This window comes from Globicephala melas, chromosome 8, assembly GCF_963455315.2.
Source record: "Globicephala melas chromosome 8, mGloMel1.2, whole genome shotgun sequence".
Lineage (NCBI taxonomy): Eukaryota > Metazoa > Chordata > Mammalia > Artiodactyla > Delphinidae > Globicephala > Globicephala melas.
This window is the reverse complement of record NC_083321.1, coordinates 10,985,230-11,006,545: the sequence shown is the minus strand read 5'-3', so window position 1 is coordinate 11,006,545 and position 21,316 is coordinate 10,985,230. Positions and strand designations below refer to the sequence as shown.

At 41.3% G+C, this 21,316-nt stretch overlaps 1 pseudogene; it reads right to left on the bottom strand.

Moving 5' to 3' along the window:
* Positions 1-15,697: 15,697 nt before the first annotated feature.
* LOC115848513 (olfactory receptor 5A1-like) lies at positions 15,698-16,648 on the bottom strand (annotated as a pseudogene).
* Positions 16,649-21,316: the final 4,668 nt, after the last annotated feature.

Sequence of the window (21,316 nt, the reverse complement as noted above, 5' to 3'; positions counted from 1 at the left end):
TGAGGCCAGTTGCCTAGCTTCACAGGCTGAGCACCACTAGTTATTAAAACCTTGATGTAGAGCTGCCATATGACCCAGCAATCCCACTCCTGGGCAAATATCTGGAGAAAACTCTAATTCCAAAGATACACGCACCCCAATGTTCATTGCAGCACTATTTACAATAGGCAGGACATGGAAACAGACTAAATGTCCATTGACAGATGAATGGGTAAAGAAGACGCAGTACATACATACAATGGAATACTACTCAGCCATGAAAAGAATGAAACAATGCCATTTGCAGCAACGTGGATGGACCTAGAGATTATCATACTAAGTGAGGTAAGTCAGACAGAGAACGATAAATACCATATGATATCACTTATATGTGGAATCTAATATACGACACAAATGAACTTATCTATGAAACAGACACAGACTCACAGACAGAGAGAACAGACTTGTGGTTCCCAAGGGGGAGGGGGAGTGGGGGAAGGATGGATTGGGAGTTTGGGATTAGCAGATGCAAACTATAATATATAGGATGGATAAACAACAAGGTCCTACTGTACAGCACAGGGAACTATATTCAGTATCCTGTGATAAACCATATTGGAAAAGAATATGTAAAAGAATATATATATTCTATATATATATCTATATATATATATCTATATCTATATCTATATATCTATAGATATATCTATATATCTATAGATATATAGATATATAGATATAGATATAGATATATCTATATATATAGATATATAGATATCTATATAGATAGATCTATATAGATAGATAGATATATCTATCTATATATATAGATATAGATATAGATATAGATATATCTATATATATAGATATATCTATATATAGAGAGAGATATCTATATCTATATCTATATCTATATATCTATATATCTATTCTATATATATATTCTATCTATATATCTATATATAGGTAGATAGATAGATAGATAGATAGATAGATAGATATCTGAATCACTTTGCTGTATAGTAGAAATTAACATAAAATTGTAACTCAACTATACTTGAATAAAATAAATTTTAAAAAAAACCTTGATAGTATTCTGTGAACCCAGAAATACCACATTCTGGGTCTATTCATGCCTCAGTTATCATGCTCTGGGGAATTCACTTACTTTCAAGAGGGATTAATTTATGAACCAGTGTCCATTTTCTACTTGGCTAGAGAAGCAAGCCTCTGGTTAATTTATAAATCAGTTAGTTATAAATTTATAGCTCAGTAGAGTGATGCTAGAATTAGAAAAATTAGAGTTGAAAGCCCTTGAGTACTTCCAGTAAGTCTGTTGAAATATCCAAATACTTCTCTTCAAACTCTTTCAGGGCTAGTTCATCAGAATTAGAAAACTCACTTACATTGTTATGAAGACCTGCTGACAATTTCTTACTTTTTGTTTTGGTTTTAATAGATCCTGATGAGACTTCGCTCTTCTTCAGTGAAAATACAAACAAGGTGAATATAGATAATTCTATATTCAGGTGTTCCTATATCTCTAAACACTTAGTCATTGTCATTTACATTTGGACAGCCTTCCTCTTCACTTTTATCATAGCAAAAAAGATTGAAAATGACTAAAAGAGCCAAGAAAGAGTGAAGTTGTATTACATCCATATGACAAAATATTTTACAGCCATCATAATTATATTTTCAAACAATTTTAATAACATGAGAAATTCTTATGCCATAATGTTATGTGAAAAAGGCATGACATACATTCAATATGACCTCAACCATGTACAAATATAACTAGAGGAATATACACCAACGGACCCATTGACAGTAATTATATCTAGTAGGTAGGTTTTATGAATTATTAAAATTTTTTCCACTCTTCTCTACATTTTGAGTTTTCAACAATAAGCATGTTTTTACTCATTTAACAAATTTTTATTGAGAATCTACCAAGTACCAAACACAGGGATGGGTAGCCATCACTTTTGCACTCAGAAAAGTGAGCAGCAAATATACATTTAAAAAACAAAAGAAACCAAATATTTCTGGAATTTCCATATTCCATATATCATTTGGAGATGATCCAAAGCCTATGACTGTGTTTGCTGTGCTCAAGGAAGTTCTCTTTGCAATTCATGGGGAAAAAATGAAAGAAGAAGTGCAAATGGGAATTTCGGCTCAACTTAAATTTGCATATGCCATCAGCAGCGATTGGTGCTCATAATGGTCACATAGGAGGAATCGACCTCCAAGAGTTTGACCAGAGCATTTCACCCATTCTTGTCTTGCTTTACTCTGCTCACCAGCAATTTCTTCCACTTTTTCTTGTCCTGAAAGGCACAGGCAACCGCATAAACTCTCCAAATGGCCACTCTCAAGGGCTTGTGTCTAAAAGCTAAACTTTGGAAAAGGCAACTTTTCTACAAAAGTTATGCACCTGAGGGAAGAGATATGGGAACACATGTATATGTATAACTGATTCACTTTGTTATAAAGCAGAAACTAACACACCATTGTAAAGCAATTATACCCCAATAAAGATGTTAAAAAAAAAAAAAGTTATGCATCTGTGTTGCAAAAGAGTGATTTCACTTCCTCCAAAAAGAGGCAAGAGGGAAGTCCCACATCTGCTTTCTTTCTCAGTTTGAGCACGTGCTTTCTGACACCAGCTCATGCAGAGCCAAACCATGATTCATGTCTGAGGTTCAGTTCTGTGTGGGCTTGGAGCTGGTCCAGGTGTTCCCTACTTCTGCATTTCACCTGTGGTCTGAAATAGGGAGGAACGTTTGGCTGTGTTTGCAGGGACCATCCCCTTGCTTATTTTTAGCAGGAATCTAGGAAACTGGATTTAGCAAGAGTCTGAAATCTAACAAATAGTCCCTAAATGGATCAAAGAACTATGACTCTCAAAGACTCTGGAATAAACTTGGTTCTGGCAAATCCAGGAGGAATCAGTAACAACGGGACGATATTTTCTTTTCTGAACAGTTGATTGCTAACCTAATGCTCTGAGAACTGCTTTGTCAGCTCCTTCTCCTCAGAGACTATTCTTCTCAGCAGGACTGTTTATGTCCTGACCACAAAAGTCAGAACACAGTGGTTTCTTGATTCCTTTTCATCTTGTGAGAAAAAAAAAAAAAACCAACAGAAGGCCCACGTGAAATTCTACATATTCCCAATAAATATGCCGGAATTTGGCCAACTCGACCATTTTATTTCTTTTCTCTATTACCATTTGTCCCTCATGTTGTTTCTAATTCTTTTCCTCCTCAACAACTCTTCCCCTTCTGCTCTTTTTTTTCTCTTTGCCATTTCCATATTTAGGTTTGGAGGACACAAGTCCGTGATTTAAGGTGATACTTCCACTGCACTAAAGAAGGAAATCTTAATGTGGCAGAGACTTCCTCTTTAAGCTACCACTTCCCTATTGCATGTCATGGCAGACATCACTAATCAATCTCACCATTAATTCCACTGAGCTCTGAGGCTGCCTCATTATCATTCTTAGCCCAGTTACACAGAACATTCTAAAGGAAGCCTATTTCACCCACCCCTTAAATAATACTCATTGAGCGCCTATTACTCAGGCACCCATTGTAGGTACTGTTTTTGCAGTAGCCAATGTCAAATTTAATGCTCTTTTAAGAGTCTGGCTGAGCCGGTGTGCCCTTGGAAGCACTGCTTCCTTTTTTTCTTTTCTCCAAGCTAAGCTCCACTGGACTGAGCAGTTAGGACCAACCCATTCCCCCTCCCCATCAGCTTTCAGGTTTCCTAATGACACCAGTGTAATATGAAGAGTGCCTCTTTTTTTTTTTGCGGTACAAGGGCCTCTCACTGTTGTGGTCCCTCCCGTTGCGGAGCACAGGCTCCGGACGCGCAGGCTCAGCGGCCATGGCTCACGGGCCCAGCCGCTCCGCGGCACGTGGGATCTTCCCGGACTGGGGCACGAACCCGTGTCCCCTGCATCGGCAGGCGGACTCTCAACCACTGCGCCACCAGGGAAGCCCAAGAGTGCCTCTTATATTCTCCTTCTGCTGAAAGCAGCTAAACACAGAGAGCTTTGCCCACAACAGGACTGGAAACACAGTGGGATTTCTCTTATTCCCTCGTTTCTTAGTCCCCGAGCATTGCCTGTCACGTAACTCCTCTTTGGAGGAAGATTTGAGCAAAAGAAGTGATTGGGTGGCCTCTGGACTCTGGACTGCTGGCAGAGTTCACATTTCTATACTTGTTGCATTATTGGGTAACACAAAACCAATCTAACATTCAATCTTTTCCTCTTTTCCTGCAGGATCTTCAGAGGGACTTCAAGCAGAGATGAAGTAAAAATTGCCACCATTTTTCTTTCTACCTGAAATAACCATGGAAACAAGTGAGTTAGGGGAGGTTGTTCTTCCGTCATGGAATTATGTGGAATTGGGAGCTTTGGCTCCTCCACTGAAATTTTCCTATTGTCTTTACTACTTCTTTGTGATCTAAATACGAAATTAAGAGCATGGGCTGGGTTGTGAGTCTATTTAATCTCTAGACTTTGTTCTGCTTTGTACAGTCACTGAAAATATCTCAACAGCTAGACTGATGTGCATAGATGTGAAATAGAGGTTTCAGAATTGAAATACAGGTAATATCCTGGCTCCATATGTGACTTAGGGCAAGTTCTAGAGTCTCCCTAAGCCCCCATCTCCTCAACTGTGACACACAAATAGCATCTACCTCTACGCAGTAGATGAAGTTGTTGAGAGGATTAACAGAAGCCATGCATGTAAAGCTCTGTAGGACCCAAGCAAGAGCTCACTGTATATCAGCTTTTAGCTTTGCTGGACTTGTCGCTGCAGGTTTCAGACCGACTCTGTAGTTCAATCCTCACAGGAGGGGAATGGGAGAAAAGCCGTATTAGAGCATCTCAGGAACTTGACTTTTTTCTGCTCATCCATTTGATAGCACGGGAAGTCCTACTGATTCAGAGAGACCACCTGAATATTTTTTATTAATATCCTGAACAAAGATATGCATATCTTTAAGGAAAACAATATAGTAACCATGCCATCTAGATTAACAACACAGGTAAATCAGAAATGACTGGATGCTTTATCAAAGAGTTCATTTCAGGAGTCTCTTAGAATGGGAATAACGAACTTTTTATGTAAACGGTCAGCCGGTAAATTTTTCAGGCTTTGCAACCAAATGGTCTCTGTGGTAACTACTCAACTCTGCCATTGTACTGCAAAAGCTGATGATACGTGGGACTTCCCTGGCGGTCCAGTGAGTAAGACTCCATGCTCCCAGTGCAGCGGACCCAGGTTCGATCCCTGGTTGGGGAACTAGATCCTGCATGCACGCCACAGCTAGAAGTCCGAATGCCGCAGCTAAGAAGTCGGCATGCCACAACAAAGATCCCACGTGCCACAACTAAGACCTGGCACAGCCAAGATAAATGAATTTATTTTTAAAAAAGTAGACGATATGTAAATGCATGGGCATGACTGTGTTCCAATAAATCTTTACAAAAACAAGTGGGGGCTGACTTTTGCCTGGGGTCTGCGGTTTACTGACATCCTGGTTCAACCTCAAGGGATACACGTAACAATATCTTTGAGCTCTGCTTTTTTTTTTTTTTTTTTTTGCATGTGGACCAATTTTAAAGTCTTGATTGAATTTGTTACAATATTGCTTCTGTTTTGTGTTTTGATTTTTGGCCTCGAGGCATGTGAGATCTTAGCTCCCCGACCAGGGATCAAACCCGCACCCCCTGCATTGGAAGGTGAAGTCTTAACCTCTGGACCGCCAGGGAAGTTCCTCTTTGAGCTCTTCTGCAGAACTAAAACCCACAACAAATGGAAGATAACTACTTGATGAAACATTCTTCATTCTAGAGAGAAGGTCGCAGTTTGATAACCTCGAGAACCACAGAAGCTCATCAGGAGGGCACCTGAGGCCAGATTAAAGGAATGCAGGCCCTGCACGCACCCTGATCCCATCAGTGACCCCGCCCTGGAACCATTGCTATAAAACTCCTCACCAAATCCCGCCAGATTGGGTCACACAGTTTTTTGTTTTTGTTTTTGTGTGTGTGTGTGTGGTACACGGGCCTCTCACTGCTGTGGCCTCTCCCACTGCGGAGCACAGGCTCCGGATGCGCAGGCTCAGCGGCCATGGCTCACGGGCCCAGCCGCTCCGCGGCATGTGGGATCTTCCCGGACCGGGGCACGAACCCGTGTCCCCTGCATCAGCAGGCGGACTCTCAACCACTGCGCCACCAGGGAAGCCCATGTCACACAGTTTTGAGGGCATTAGTCTGCTGTGTCCCCCTTTGCTTGACAAAACAATAAAGCTCTTCTTTTCTACTTCACCCAAAACTCTGTCTCTGAGATGCAATTCGGCACTGGTGCACAGAGGCCGAGTTTCGGCATCAGTACCTAGAAGCAGCAAATTCATAAAGACAGAAAGTAGAAAGGGGTTGGGGCAGAGAAGAATGAGGGGTGTGAAAATGCAAGAAAATGTTGACAATGTGTATTTATTTGGGGTGTTGCAGAGGCAAACTCGAACTGAAGAGCTCCCTTTTGAGATGCAGGCAAAAACACAGCTAAAGGCAGCTACACAAACTTGAAGTCCTCTGTCTGGGTGCTGAGCAGAGAATGCTGTTTATTCAGATTGAACTACTCCCCAGATTCTCCAGGCTAAATCTTTCTTCAGCTGCAGTAGCCTCCCAAACCCTCAGATACTTCCCCTGCGAAGAGTTCTGGCTGGTCCTCCAACCCCTCACCTCCAAAGACCACTTGACCTCTCCCAGGAGGAGGTCTGGACTCTGACATAGTCTCCACCTGACCCACAGCAAGGGGAAGGTCGCTTGATTTAGCAGATACGAATGTGGGATGCCCAATTACATTTAAATTCCAGTTAAACAACAAATAATTTTTTAGTCAGAGTATGTCCTATGCAACACTGGGGGCATACTTACACTCAGAAAGATATTCATTGTTTATCTAAAATTCAAATTTGGGAATTCCTTAGTGGTCCAGTGTTTAAGACTTGTGCTTTCACTGACATGGACTGGGATTCGATCCCTGGTTGGAGAACTAAGATCCCACAAGCTGTGTGGCCAAAAAAAAATTTAAAAATAAATAAAATTACTAAAAAACAACCCAATAAATAAAATGCAAATGTAACTGAGCATCCTGTATTGTATCTGGAGACCCTAAACGCTACTGGACCGAAAGAGGCCTGGCTTCTTCTCACTTCTGAGCTCACATGAAGCACTGGGCCACCAGATGTGCGATGTGGTTTCTCCAGTAGTTGGTAAGAGAATACTGGATAACGCAGCCCAGAAATACAGAGGACTTAATTCCTTGTGCTAGTGACACTGAGAGATAGGAGGAATCTGGCACATAATTTGCTCTTCGTTTCTCCCTCCAGTGGACTATTTTGAGGACTGGTGGTTTTGTGTGCTCTCTCTGAAGACATTTGCGTGACTAAACAATTGTCTGTGTCTTTCCTTAAACTGTGATCAGCTCAGTAATACAGCCCCTTAGACTTCCTTTGTCTCCTTTGCTGCCTTACCTCCCTTTTCCTTCTACATTTGCTGCCCTGGGATTGTACCTCCCAATGAAACATTAATTAATGTAGAGTATTAATTAATATTATAATGTTCCTCTATGTGCTCTATAGCATCCCTTGCATTTATCACTATTTTAATGGACTTCTTGTCTGACTCTCTCCCCTAGTAAACTGTAAGCTCCTAAAGGGAAGAGATCATGTTTTTTCGGTTCATCCCTGTGTTACCCAAGGCTGGTGCTATATCTGGTACATAGCAGATACCCAATCAATATATGTTACTATTGAATGAATAAACAAATGAATAAAGCCAACACAGCTGATAATATTTCTAGAACATGTCCTCAGTAAATCAGGTCTTGAGTGGTTGGGAATGAATACTTGAGCTGAAGCAAAATTATTATAGGATCTTTGTTCCAACTTACATTAGTATCTCTGAGCACTTACTCTGAGCCTAGCTTGTGTGACTTGTATTTCTTATTACAAAATTTAATTTGGTTTTCTGGTCTGTAATTGTGTCTTGGTGAATTTGGGAGGGCGTAAGCTTAGTGTCTCACATAATACATGAATCATAAGAGCCCAGATGGAATGTCCCTATGTGCCAACTCCTTCTGCCTTATTTACGTCTGATCTGGTATTTAAAGCTTTGATCCTGCAGGACTGAACCCACACCTGCTTGCATACCCACCTTGGTTCCCATCCCTGCCAAGTATCTGCATCTAGTGAAGCTGGCCTTGGGATACTTGGTCCTCACCCCATTCCTCTTCCCTTTCCGTCTCCCTAATCTGCCTATGCAGTGTGCAAGCAGGGCTTGCCTGGAGGGTAGGACAGAGGTTAAGAACGAAGGAGCAACAATCACAATTCTTGCCCAATTCTGATAACATTTCCATTCTGCGGACAGTCAAGAGAAGGACTAAGGGAAATAGGGGAAGAATAGGAAAGAAAAACAGGTCAGTATAATGCAAAATGGTGATAGGAGGGGTTTAATAAAAAATTCTAGAGGACCACCCTTGTGATCCAGTAGTTAGGACTCCATGCTTCCCAGGCAGGGGGTGCGGGTTCGATCCTTGGTCGGGGAACAAAGATCCCACATGTCATGCAGCATGGCCAAAAAAAAAAATCTAGTTATTCGAACACCAAACCTGAGCTTTGCTAATAAGAGTCAGAGCCCTGATTTGGGGGTTTCCTGGGTCTTAAGTAGGCTTTTCTGCCCCCCTTTCCTCCTGGTCTTCTCTTGAAGGTAGGTTTTTAATTTCTATCTTGGGAAATTAGGGCATCGTGGGGCAGTAAAAGTAGCACAGGGTTAGAAATATGGAGACGTGGATTCTATTCCTCATTCTATACTAACCTGCTGGTGACCTTAGGCAAGTCATTTCCCCTCTCTCTCTCTGTTTCCCAATATGTAAAATAAGAGGGTGTGTTGAGGTCCTTTCCAGCATCTTCATGAGGCACGAGTCTGCATTCCAGTTACAACCTGCCTCAATTTGAAAGCTATGGCTGCGATCTTTTATTTTAAAAGTTTTAGAAGATTTTGTTTTGTGCAGGTCATGGCGTGTATGTTCTCCCATGTTGTTCCTGCTGAAACTTCCTCTTGGTGACTTATTTCCCTGTGTGGTTTGACATTTGTGACTCGAGCCCCTTTTCCACTGAGGTTTGCTGTGCAGGGCTGGTTTGCACCGGTTTGTTCAGCTCTTCCTCCAAGGTGGTTTTCATTTTGTCTCTGCTGAGGCCTTATAATCATACTGGACCAGAGTTTGTGTTAATTTCTTGGTTTGGAGTCGATGTGAACTAAGACCTTCCATCTGTGTCAACACATGCCTGGGGTTCTCTGATCTCTGTTAAGATGGCAGGAATCCTAGCCATTTTCCACGGGCGCGTGGGTGGAGTTTTCCTCATCGGCAGGTGGTGGCAGAGGCAGCGCTTCTTGACTCCCAGGACGGTTCCAGCCTCCCTTGAACATTGTACACAGGACCAGTGGCCTGGGTGATCTCCCACAGCCCTTAAAGCCCCAGTACCCTGCTCTGAGGTCGGCGTCTGGCTCCGAACGTCCCTCAGCCACGGGCTTAAGTACCCACTCGCTGCTCTGATTGTGAGCGCTCTCTTTCTAGCACCCGCAGATTTCCCTTTCTTGGTTTTGAGCTTGAATCTTTGTGTTTGAGCTTGAATCTTTGTGTTTGCGGAAATGGGTCTGTGCCTGTGTGTCTAAGGTGTGGGAGTCTCCCCTGGATCAGCTCAACCAGCCAAATCCTCTCTTGTTATGATTATTTTGTGCAGTTAACTTTTTCATAGGTATAATGGGGGTGCGGGCACATACGTTGCAGCACAAGGGCTTTGGAGAACAAACTTTCCTGCTGTCACGTCCCTTCCTCCCAGTAAAAGAACACCTTCACTGAAGTCTGAGACCCTGTCTCCAGAGGGGACAGCTCTGCAGGGAGAGTCGGGCTTCTAATGTGCTCTGCTCTCCCTCTCCCTGCGTCCCCTGAAGAAAGATGGAGAACATCGTGAACAGCTTCCACAGGAAGTGACGAGAACAGAATGTTTCACGAGGCACGGGGCACGGAGAGCAGCTGCTTACCGCGTGACATGGAGGGAGGGAAGGATGGAGAAAGCCGAGGTCCTTTGGTGGAGAAAGATCTCGGACCAATTTTACAGACAGTAGGATGTCAACGAGAACCATTTCCTTCCCTCCTTCCCCTTCATTTCCACACTTATGTGTGTGTGTATGTGTGTGAGAGTGTGTACTGTGTGAGTGCATGTATGTGTGAGTGTATGTTTATGAGTGTGTATGTGTGTGTGTGTGTGAGTGTGTGTATCTGTATGTGTGTGACTGTGTATGTGTGTGTGAGTGCATGTGAGTGTGTGTGAACATGTCTGTGTGTCGTGTGTATATATGTGTGTAGTGTGTGTATGTGTCTGTGTGTGTCTGTGTGTAGTGTGTCTGTCTGTGTATGTGTGTGTAGTGTGTTGTCTGTGTGTATGCATGTGTGTGTATGTGCCTATGTGTGTAGTGTGTATGTGTGCATGTGTGTAGTACGTGTATGTGTGTGTATGTGTGTAGTGTATGTGTCTGTATGTGTGTGTATGTGTGTGTAGTGTGTGTGTCTATGTGTGGTTTTGTGTCTGTGTGTGTGTCTGTGTGTGTGTGTGTGTATGTGTGTGTGTGTAGAGAAAAATGCGTGGTCAAGACACAGGGAGGCGGGAGAACTCAGTTTGAATCCCAGCCTCGTTGTTCTCTTGCAAATTGCTTCTCTCCTCTGGGCTTTTATTTCCTAATTCTAATTCCCCAAATTAGAGGATTGTATTAAATTTGTAGATTATAAACATGCTTTTAGCTGTGGAACCCTTATTTTCAAATGCAGTCTTTCAGGGAAACTTTCATGGAAAAGAAGAGCTGCCTCCAATGAACAAGGGCCAGAGCCCCAAAGCCCAATGGCTTCATTTCCTTCTCACCACTTGGAGGAGGCAGATCACCAGGGTCCCTGGAATACAGTTTGAAAACTGCCAGTCTATGTACAGTTTCTACAGTTTCTTCCAGTTGGGGCATTATAATTATGAGAAGGAGAAAACTTTCCCTAGCCATAAAATTCATGAGACAGAGCTGAAGTGGCAAGATTTCCCTGAAAACAGGAAGTCAAAGCTGCCAGACTGTGAGGCAATATGGTTTTTAGACCGTATTGCATTCTTTCTTATAGGACCTTTCACCGCAGTTTCGGTAAGATTTTGATGGTAACGGCCAGCTGTTGTGTAGACATGGGAAGATTGCTGGGCTGGAGAGAAGTGCTTTCAGTAGCCAGCTGTGAGGCATTTTCAAATTATTTCACCACCCAGAGGCTCAGTTCTTTATTTGTGAAAGAGGGAAATGGAATAGACTAGTCACTAGGAGATCACTGATGACTAAAAATGTTCTGAGATAGAGCAAATTACTAACGTACTCACAGAAACTTATTGTGCAAATACTATGTCAGACACCACTTGCTCTGCATGGAGATTATGGTCTAATGGGAAGATAGACACTGAACAATGATGCTTTATATGGAAAAGGAAGTACAGGGTTATAAATGACCAGAGAGGAAGGTCTCAACCTGGACCAGCGGGTCGGGCGGTCCTCCAAGACAGACAGAGATAGAGACAGACAGAGACACAGAGAGACACAGAGGTAGAAGGAGATAGACACAGAGAGACAGAGACAGATGAGAGAAGCAGAGAGAAAGAAACAGAAAGAGACAGAGAATGGGGAGAATGATGGAAAAGGCGTCTTGGATGACTACAGATGAGGGAGATAAGTTTGATTTCAGCTAAGGTTAGAGATATAGGTGACCCAAAGAACCAAAATGGATTCACTTTCTAATGCACCGATCTGGTGGGTAAAGCAAACTCTTTGGTTATCTTTATATTCTACTTGGTTCCAAAATGTTTGAGCAAGCAGCTTGCAAAGATATATAAAATGTACAAAATAACAGATTAAAAGAGTGGTGAAAGAAAAAAGTAGAGTTGCAGAGTAGAGCCAGAAGTAAGAATAAAAGTGCTCATCAGACTTACCTAAATTCTTGCTACAGATGAGTCACAAATTTTACTCAAAACTTCTCAGCAAAAAAAAAAAAAAAAAAAAAAAAACTTCTCAGCAATCAATGTAGAAAGAGCTTGTGTTTCCATATTCAATGATGCAATTCACGGTGTTAATGGGACAAACATGGAAAAATTGTTGATAGGAAAGCAGTTAGAGAGTAAAATTCTTCTGGGGTCCTCCACGCTAAACGATTCACTATGAATGCTGGTACAATGTTGTCTGCTAAATTCTTTTTTATCTGGCTTAATCCAGAGTGAAACTTCAAGGCATCAACCTGCCCTGCCTCTTATTATCCCCCTAACCCTGATATCTTGATACATTGCCTCTCAAGACTTTTCCTTCACCAGAGCCTACAGCACAACTGGTCATTTCTTTATCTGAATATAGAAACAGATGCTATAAGTTGGGTTGGAGCTCCATTACTATTGTTACCTTTGAAGAACATTATTCATTCATTACTAATTCAATTTTGGTTTTGTTTTAACATTTTGGTTTCTCCTTGTTTCATAGTTATTTGGGAATCAAACCATTCAGAGGGAAGAGATATGGGAACATATGTATATGTATAACTGATTCACTTTGTTATAAAGCAGAAACGAACACACCATTGTAAAGCAATTAGACTCCAATAAAGATGTAAAAAATATTTGTTCCATTAACAAATCTATTTTTGAATAATGCTTTTTAAATTATTGTTTTAAATAAAGCTCCTGGTATAGAACTTAAGTGGTGATCTTATTGAAACTAATCCTAACTATTTAACGGAAGTCAGTCAGTCGTCCTTTCTCTTTATGCACTGAAATCAGGCCTGACTTGAGAAATTAGTCGTTTTTTGTTTTTCTGTTGTTTTTTTTTTACAGAATTTGCTTTAATATTTCCTTCTTCGTCTCTGGACGATGCCAAGCATACGTGTAAGAATATGTATTTTCAATGAATGGCCTTGGTGTCGTGTAGACATGCACTTAGGATCTCCTTAGCTTGTTAGTGTGTGCCTTTGTGTATGTTACGTAACCTCCTTCCCGAGTCTTACATATCTCATCTCTTAGATAAAGACGATTAACACCCCTATCTCATAGTGTGGTTGTGAAAACTAAAGAAAAAAAATTGTGTATATTAGAGACTTTCTGTAGTAAGTGAATGAGGACAATAAACGATCCTATCTAATAGGATCATTTCAAGGATTAAAAGAATACAATTAAAGAGGCATCAGGGAGGAAAAATAACTCAGTTTGATAGTATCATCCTTCACCAAGGGTATGAAGAGATAGCTGCCCTATTACGTTGCTGACAGGAGGGTCCATTGGGAGCCGCTCTAGAGAGAACTTGGCAGTGTCTATCAAAATTTTAAAATATACATGTCCTATAAGCAGCAATTCAACTTCTCAGTTTCTACCATAAAAGTGCATATTAGCAGGAAGTGTATGTACAGACATGCATGTTGCAACACTGTTTGTAATAAACTAGCAAAAACTGGACACTACCTAAATGTCCATCAGGGAGGAATAGGTACATACATTTTGGCACATCAATTCTACGAAACAATGAAAAAGACTAAGGTAGATTTATATGTATAATATGGAAGGAGGTCCAGGAAATAATGATTGAATTTTTAAAAACTCAAGGTATAGAATGATCATTCAATATGATTTCATTTATGTGAATACATAGAGAGCTACATAAAGCAGTACGATATATTTTTGATTGGTACATATGTGAATGTTATTAAGCAGAAAAACTATAAATTTACATGTCTTCCAACATAAACCATAGCTACCTCTTGGGGAGACCAGGAAGGGATTAAAATTGAGGGTTCTGGTTTAAACATTTCTTTACCTATGGTGTTTTAATTTTTTTTAAATAGGGAATTTGTATGTTATAGAGTTGAAATGAAGTTTATAAAAGCTTCTGAGAACAATGTCTGGCATATAATAAGCTTCTAATAAGTGTTAATTCCTTCCTTTGGCCTAAGATGAATCTCTAACTCATCTACCAAGTGAATTTGGATTTATTTATTCATTTATTTAACAAATATTTATTAACACAGAGTTTGTCCCAGTCATAGCTTATGCTTCAGGGAAACAGTAGAGAGTAGTTTTCAACTTGAGTAGGAAGGAAGAAAAATAAACAAGAAAAAAATAGTAGTGTTGTAGGAGCTGATGGATGAAATAGAGGATGCTATGGGAATACACTGCAGTAACTCTTTACTATGTCTGGAGGAGTCAAGGGCCAAGGAAGGCTTTACAGACAAACTTCAAAGTCATACCCCTCCTATACATAAACTCCCAGTAATCCAAGTGGTCAGAGGAGAATGGATCAAATACCAGCATGAACTGGAAGAAGGACTGAAGCAGAAGAGTTACAGCCAAAGTTGATGCAACTTAGGGAAGGCTGTCACGCTTCACCATGATTTATATACACAACCACTAAAGAAGCAAGACTTCATAAATGTTTGTCCTTTGCTCAAGAACCATCTTGTAGAATAGGATCAAAGACAAATTAAAATCCACATTCAATTCTGCTGCAAACTCACTGACTTGGTTGTCCTATCTCAAATCATGTCATAGAGATCTGGGATAGGACACAGAAGGGGCCCCTTCTGAGATAATGCATGAGAATGAAAGCAGGGGTGCCAGAATCAGGGAACAGGTTGCATTCAAATTCCGGAGCAACAGTAGAAAAGATACAAACTCTAGTATATGGAGTGAAAGTCAATTGGGGATGAGGTGAGAACAGAGAGTAAGTCAAATATGCACAGAGCAAGAGTGGAAGCTGGTCTAGGGAACAGGTATGGAATCAGAGCTGCCAGAGGAAGACTCTCTTCTCTGACTCTGTTCCTTAAATCAGGTCCCACCCAGTCACTAGGCAGTTTCAACCAAGAAAATTAACCGTATGGCACTCTGCTCTCCTTTAGGGCTTCTCCCTTACCCTTATCTCTGCTCTTTGCTCACTGTGATTTCACATCTTTGGATCTGCTGGTTTAGGTCCCTATTTCTGACCCCAGGGGACACCATGACCCCACAGATGTGACCCTGGTCTCTTTTCACACACGGTTTACAGATACCCTATTGCTTTGCTGGCTCTGAGTCACCACTGCTGAACCCAATTCAATGAGGGCTCTCAGGTCAGAGAGTCAGCCTTCCTGGTCAGTATCAACCTTTGGATAGGTAAGTATCCAAGGCAAAGGGAACAAAAAAATTGTCCCAAATAGTGAATGGACTGGTATGAGTGGTGTTTTGTAAACAGGTCTCTAATCAATGCTCATGGTCCTAGGCCATGCCCCAGCTGGCTCTAAGGCAACCTGGACACAGCACCTGAGGCCATAAAGCTAAGGAATATCATAGCAAAGCATATTTATTTTCTATTGCAAGTGATCAAAATTGAAACCCTACCAGTCTATGACAAGAAAAGTAAAAGGAAGGAACAAACCTTTGTAGAGCCTAATTACACAGTAGGCATGTAGGTTGGGGATCTTATTTGAAAGAGTTTCTTTCAATTATTATTCAGATTCCTATTATTACTAATAATAAGTGGGCCACTTATTATTATGATTACATATAGCAAAACTTAAGGGATTTTTGTTTGTTTTTTCTTTTAAACTCAAGGAACTATAAGACACAGAGAGGACATCTGCTTCTTTCTCTCCTTGAGCTTTTTCAATGTATCTTTGATCTCCTTGATGGGGAGATGGGGCTCATCATGGGAATCACAGCTCCATAGAGCATGGACACCACCTTATCTTGGTCTAATGAGTAGCCAGCACTAGAATGGAGATATGAGAAGAGACCAGAGCCATAGAAGAGAATCACTGTGGTCAGATGAAAGGAACAGTTGTTGAAAGCCTTTGTTGGCCCTTGGGTTGAATGGATCTTCATGACAGCAGCAATGATGTAGCCATAGGGAACCAGGACCACAAGAGCTGAAGTCCCACCAACTGTACACACAACAAGAAAGTTCATTACCTGGCTGAGGAAGGTACTAGGACAAGGCAAGACCAGCAGCGGTGGCAGGTCACAGAAAAAGTGGTTAATGATTCGTGGCCCACAGAAATGGAGCCAGAATATAGAGCTGGCTTGGACCAATCCGGTGAGGAATCCTCCAGCATGCGCTGTAATGGCCACCCCCATTAGATGGTGGGTGTCACGAAGGCTGTGTAGAGCAGAGGGTTGGAGATGGCAGCGTACCAGTCATATGTCATGGCTTCCAGGAGACAGCCCTCTGTGCTCACCATGCCAATGAAGAAGAAAAATTGAGCATCACAGCCCACAAAGGAGATGGTCTTCTGCTCCTTGAAGAAGTCACAGAGCATCTTAAGGGCTATAGAGGAGGTGTATGAAATATCAGTGAAGGACAGTTACAAAGGAAGAAACACATGGTGGGGTGGAGGTGTGACTTCATGGCAATCACGACAGTAAGGTCCAGGTTCCAAGCCAGAGTCATGGAGTAGATCCCCAGAAACAGTACAAAGAGGGTAACTTGCCGCTCTGGAGGCTCTGAAAATCCCCAAAGGATGAAACTGGTCATCATGCTGATATTCCTTCCCAGGGCCATCTCTCTTCTCTCCGCTGCCTTCAAAGCCCCAAAATGAGATTCCTGGGGCAAAGAAAATCCAGGTGAAGAAACCATTTTGTTCTGTCATGGAAACATAGACGCCCCAGAGCCAGAAGAGACAGTGGAAGGCAAATGTCCTACCCCCATCCAATGCAGAAATCCCCTCTACAGCATTTATTGGGTCTTTCAAAGAGATTGTCACCACCCTGATCCGATTCATTTGTTTATGCAGAAGTGACAGGTCCCAGAAGAGACTGGCATTTTTGCATTACCTGGATCATCACCTTCACTGTCAATGTCACGACTTCATCAAAGGAGGTTGTTAATAGCCCTTGGACTAAGTACTCCCATTTTTTTTCCAGTTGATCCAAGCATTGTGATTGGATTAATGAGCCACTCAGATTTATACTAGATTTTTTTTCTTTTTTGAGAAGAAATGCCTAGAGAGGCGATTTTGTGTTTCTTATCACCATAGTCTGTTCTGACCAGGTTTTATGGGGTCAAGGTGTTCTTTTTCCTTACAGCAGAGGAATGAAGCACTTAGAGATCTGAAACACTGGCATCCCCTTTAGAGATTCAAGAAAGGGATAAGGAAACAAAAGTTCAACCCTGTGAAAAGCTTATGCTCATTTTGCACAAATATTATCAACTCACCTTGCCCCATGTGTTTGATAGAGAAATGCGGATGATGTGCGAAGTAATAAAACATTCCTATTAAGTTGAAAATATTCAACATACTGTATAAGATAGTCAGGAAACAGACAAATCACAGCACAGCGTGACAGTGCTCTCAGAGTAGTATTTGCACAGTGCCCTGGGTCCTGGACATAGCTTCCGAGAGGAGATGTGTTTGAAGAGGAGTCCAGCAATGAGGAAGGGGTTACCAGAATGAAAGTTGTGTGTGTGAGCGGTTGACAGGTGGCTGGCTCAAGGCTTTATATTAAAAATGGGAAAAGTATTTGTGAAAGCACAGGAGACCATACTGTTTGAAGCGCCTTAAAAACATGAGCATGGCAGGAGCACAGACTAAATAGAATTAAGAGAAGATAGGGGCTTCCCTGGTGGGGCAGTGGTTGACAGTCCGCCTGCCGTTGCAGGGGACACGGGTTCGTGCCCCGGTCCGGGAAGATCCCACATGCCGCAGAGCGGCTGGGCCCTTGAGCCATGGCCGCTGAGCCTGCGCGTCCGGAGCCTGTGCTCCGCAACAGGAGAGGCCACAACAGTGAGAGGCCCGCGTACCGCAAGAAAAAAAAAAAAAAAGAGAAGATAATATAAGGCTACTTTTGAGAGACAGCAGGGGCTGAACAAATTGTGAAAGATCTTCAAAAGCAAAGATTGTGAAGACATTTGTTGAAATGTTTCATATACGTAATTGCATTTGCTCCGTATATAATTGCACATACTCTATTATATATAATTGCATATATGTGTTTACATATTCATGTTTAATTTCAACCTTCTCTCTGCTTCTGGGCTTCTGTCCCGTTTGCCCTGCCCTCTTCTTTTGATAGGACTTATCACCTCTTACTATTGCATATAGTTCATTGGTTTGTTGATTATTGTCTCTCTCCTTCATCAGGAATGTAAGCTCAATGGAGACCAAGATTTTTAGGCATTTTTGTCTCTTTCGTTCACTGAAGTATCACAAGCACCTAGACCAGTGCTTAGCACATAGTAGATGCTCAATACCTATTTGTTGAATAAATATCATGCTAAGGAGTTTGACCTTTCCCCTATGGCCAAAGGGAAGACATGAACATTTTATTTTTGTTTGCTTTTTAAATTTTACTTTTTTTTGTAAGCAAGGAACTAGATGTCAAGTACGTGGTTTTTGGGCCTCTCACTGTTGTGGCCTCTCGCGTTGAGGAGCACAGGCTCCGGACGCGCAGGCTCAGAGGCCATGGCTCACGGGCCCAGCCTCTCCGCGGCATGTGGGATCTTCCCAGACCGGGGCACGAACCCGTGTCCCCTGCGTCGGGAGGCAGACTCTCAACCACTGCGCCACCAGGGAAGTCCTCAAGTACATGTTTAACAATATAACTGAGAGCAGTGCAGAAGCAGTGTAAAAGATGGATGAGAGTGAAAGAAGGCTGAGAAGGAAGATTGGAAAGTTGCAAGAATAGAAAGTTGCTTCAAAGGCCAGGAAGAAAGCTGATGATGATTTGAATTAAAATAGGTAGATTTAGAAACAAATTCTTCCCTGAGATGTAACAGCACCATTCATTCTGCAGTGCAGTCGAGAAGATGAACCATATATGGCCAGACAACTCGTCCCTCCCCCCTCATTTTTCACATTTACAGTTGTTTTCAAAGGTATATTTTAGTAAGATTCATCCTGATTCTTGCTACTTCAGCCTCAAGGTTCTGTGATACCTAGTCTATTACATTTTTAGAGTGTGATAAAAGCTAATTGCCAATTCTTTTATGTGATTACTACATCGATAACCTGGTCACTTTGACCTGAATTATCTGAAGGTAAAGATACAGAAATAGAGTATGAGACATACATTAAATTTCCTTATGATAATAACTATATATAAATTAGTTTGCATGGTCTGAGAACCACCATCACTTATTTTTAGTGTTTTTAAGTTTCTACAAAATTTTCACATCGCTCATGGTATTGGTGGTCCTCCAAAGCATGGCCTTGATGTCAGACATAGCTAGTCTCCAATCCTTGCGTCACTACTCACTAGCTATGTGGCCTTGCTCATACTGACACAGGATTCTCAAATCTCTTTTGAGTTCCCTCTACTGTAAAGGGGAGGCAATACTAGGACTACCTCCTAGGTTGTGAATATTAAATGAAATAAATCACATCATGTTTTGGAGGGGAAAATAAATATTTTTATTATTTAACAAAGGATCCACACTATCAGGGTTTGAACCCAGATGTACTTCATCCCTAATCCAGGGTCTGCTCTCCACTGCACCGGCTGACTAACCCCAGGTGCATGTGCTTGTACATAATAATTGCTACATCAGCCATATGCCCTTTATGATGTAGGAAGTAATAAAAACTTTGTTATTGCCAATATTTATAGCAACGTGTTGGCTTATTTGATAACACTTACCGCACTCTGTATTTACTCTTTGCTTGCTGACTTGTTCTGTCTGTAATCTTAACTGTGAAGTCTGGGAGGGCATTATAACCTTAATTCCTTGCACTGTGCCTGGAACATAGTGGACATTAAATAGTATTTGCTGAATGAGTTCAATTTACAATTCCAAAAGACATGTATTACAGACAAGAATCTCTTTGAAGTTATGACAGCTCAAGGAGATATTAAATGACTAAACCAAGATTTAAACGCCTGATTCTTTGACTCTAGAGCCTGTTTCTCCTGAGTGCTTTGAAAGAACCTGGCCATGGGTCTGGGCAATCCATAGGACAATCGTATAGATGGAGCAGCAATAGATATTATACTTTCCCCATCCCAACTGACTGGACAAGACTGGTTATGTGGAACTTGAACTCTGAAAATCATTGTCAAGAGTTTTCTTCTCCTCAACCTGAGCAAGTCCATTCATATTTTAACAAAATTAAGCCACTACCAAAATAAAAAGCAATGAGGTTCTAATGTGGTGATTCCCAAATAAATGATATAATCAAGGTATAGAGCCTATTTGCACTTCAGATGACTTTGTAGGGTATGATGAAGAAAACTTAGAGAGAATAACATGCAGGAAAGAAATGTGTTTTCTGCTTTCATCAATTCTTTCTCCTTCTCTGTGACAGTGCATAGCAGATTATAGGTGTCCAATGAATATATGTCATCTGGTTGAATAAAGGGCTATAAGATAGTTACTATATAGACATTATAAACTTTCCCTAATTCCAAGACTATTGGATCTGCCCTATTTTAAATACTCCCTGAATGTCCAGAAAATTCTGGTGATACACCTAAAATAATAAAATATCAGAGATAGAAACCAGTTAGCCTAGGCTTTGTCCATTATAAAAAATAAAACTGAAGCCAAAGAGAGAGAGCTATTGTCTGTACCGCTGGTTGGTACCAGAGGTGAAATTAGGACCTAAATCTCATTCTCCAAGGTTAGCTCTTTCTGCTTTACCTTATTCTAAAACCTGGAGTTTCAGTGGTCACTAGAGAGAATCCAAGGAAATTGTATGATTTTTCTTTTAATTGCAGACACACACATGCACGTATTCATGAGTCTAGAATAGTGTAAAAAGCCCTGGACTGAAACCTTAAAAAAAAAAAAAAGAAAAAGAAAAGTGCTTCAAGTCCTGTTTCTCCTACCTTTCTGCTGTGTTACCCTGGGAAAAAATATTTGCCTTTCTGAATTTTAATCTTCTTATCTCCTGTCTATACTAGAAAAAAATCAGCTTAGATCATTATTTTCTAGTCCACTTCCCTTCCTTCTTTCTTTCCTTCCTTATTTCCATTTGTAAATAGCAGAAACTTTTTAAAAATGAGAGCTTCTGCAGAATTCCAGAACATAAAATAGGTCAAGTTCAGCTCCTCTGGTCAAAGTCAGAGCAGTAGGGAAGAGGACTCCAGCATATTGCCTGCTCCACCTTCCTCATTTTCAAGGGTCTTTCTAACTCTCTCATTCTGTGATAGAATTCACCATGAACCATATCTAAAGAAGGGTAAAAGGCAAACTCACCCACAACTCCCTAAACTCTGGGTTTCGGTCAGATGG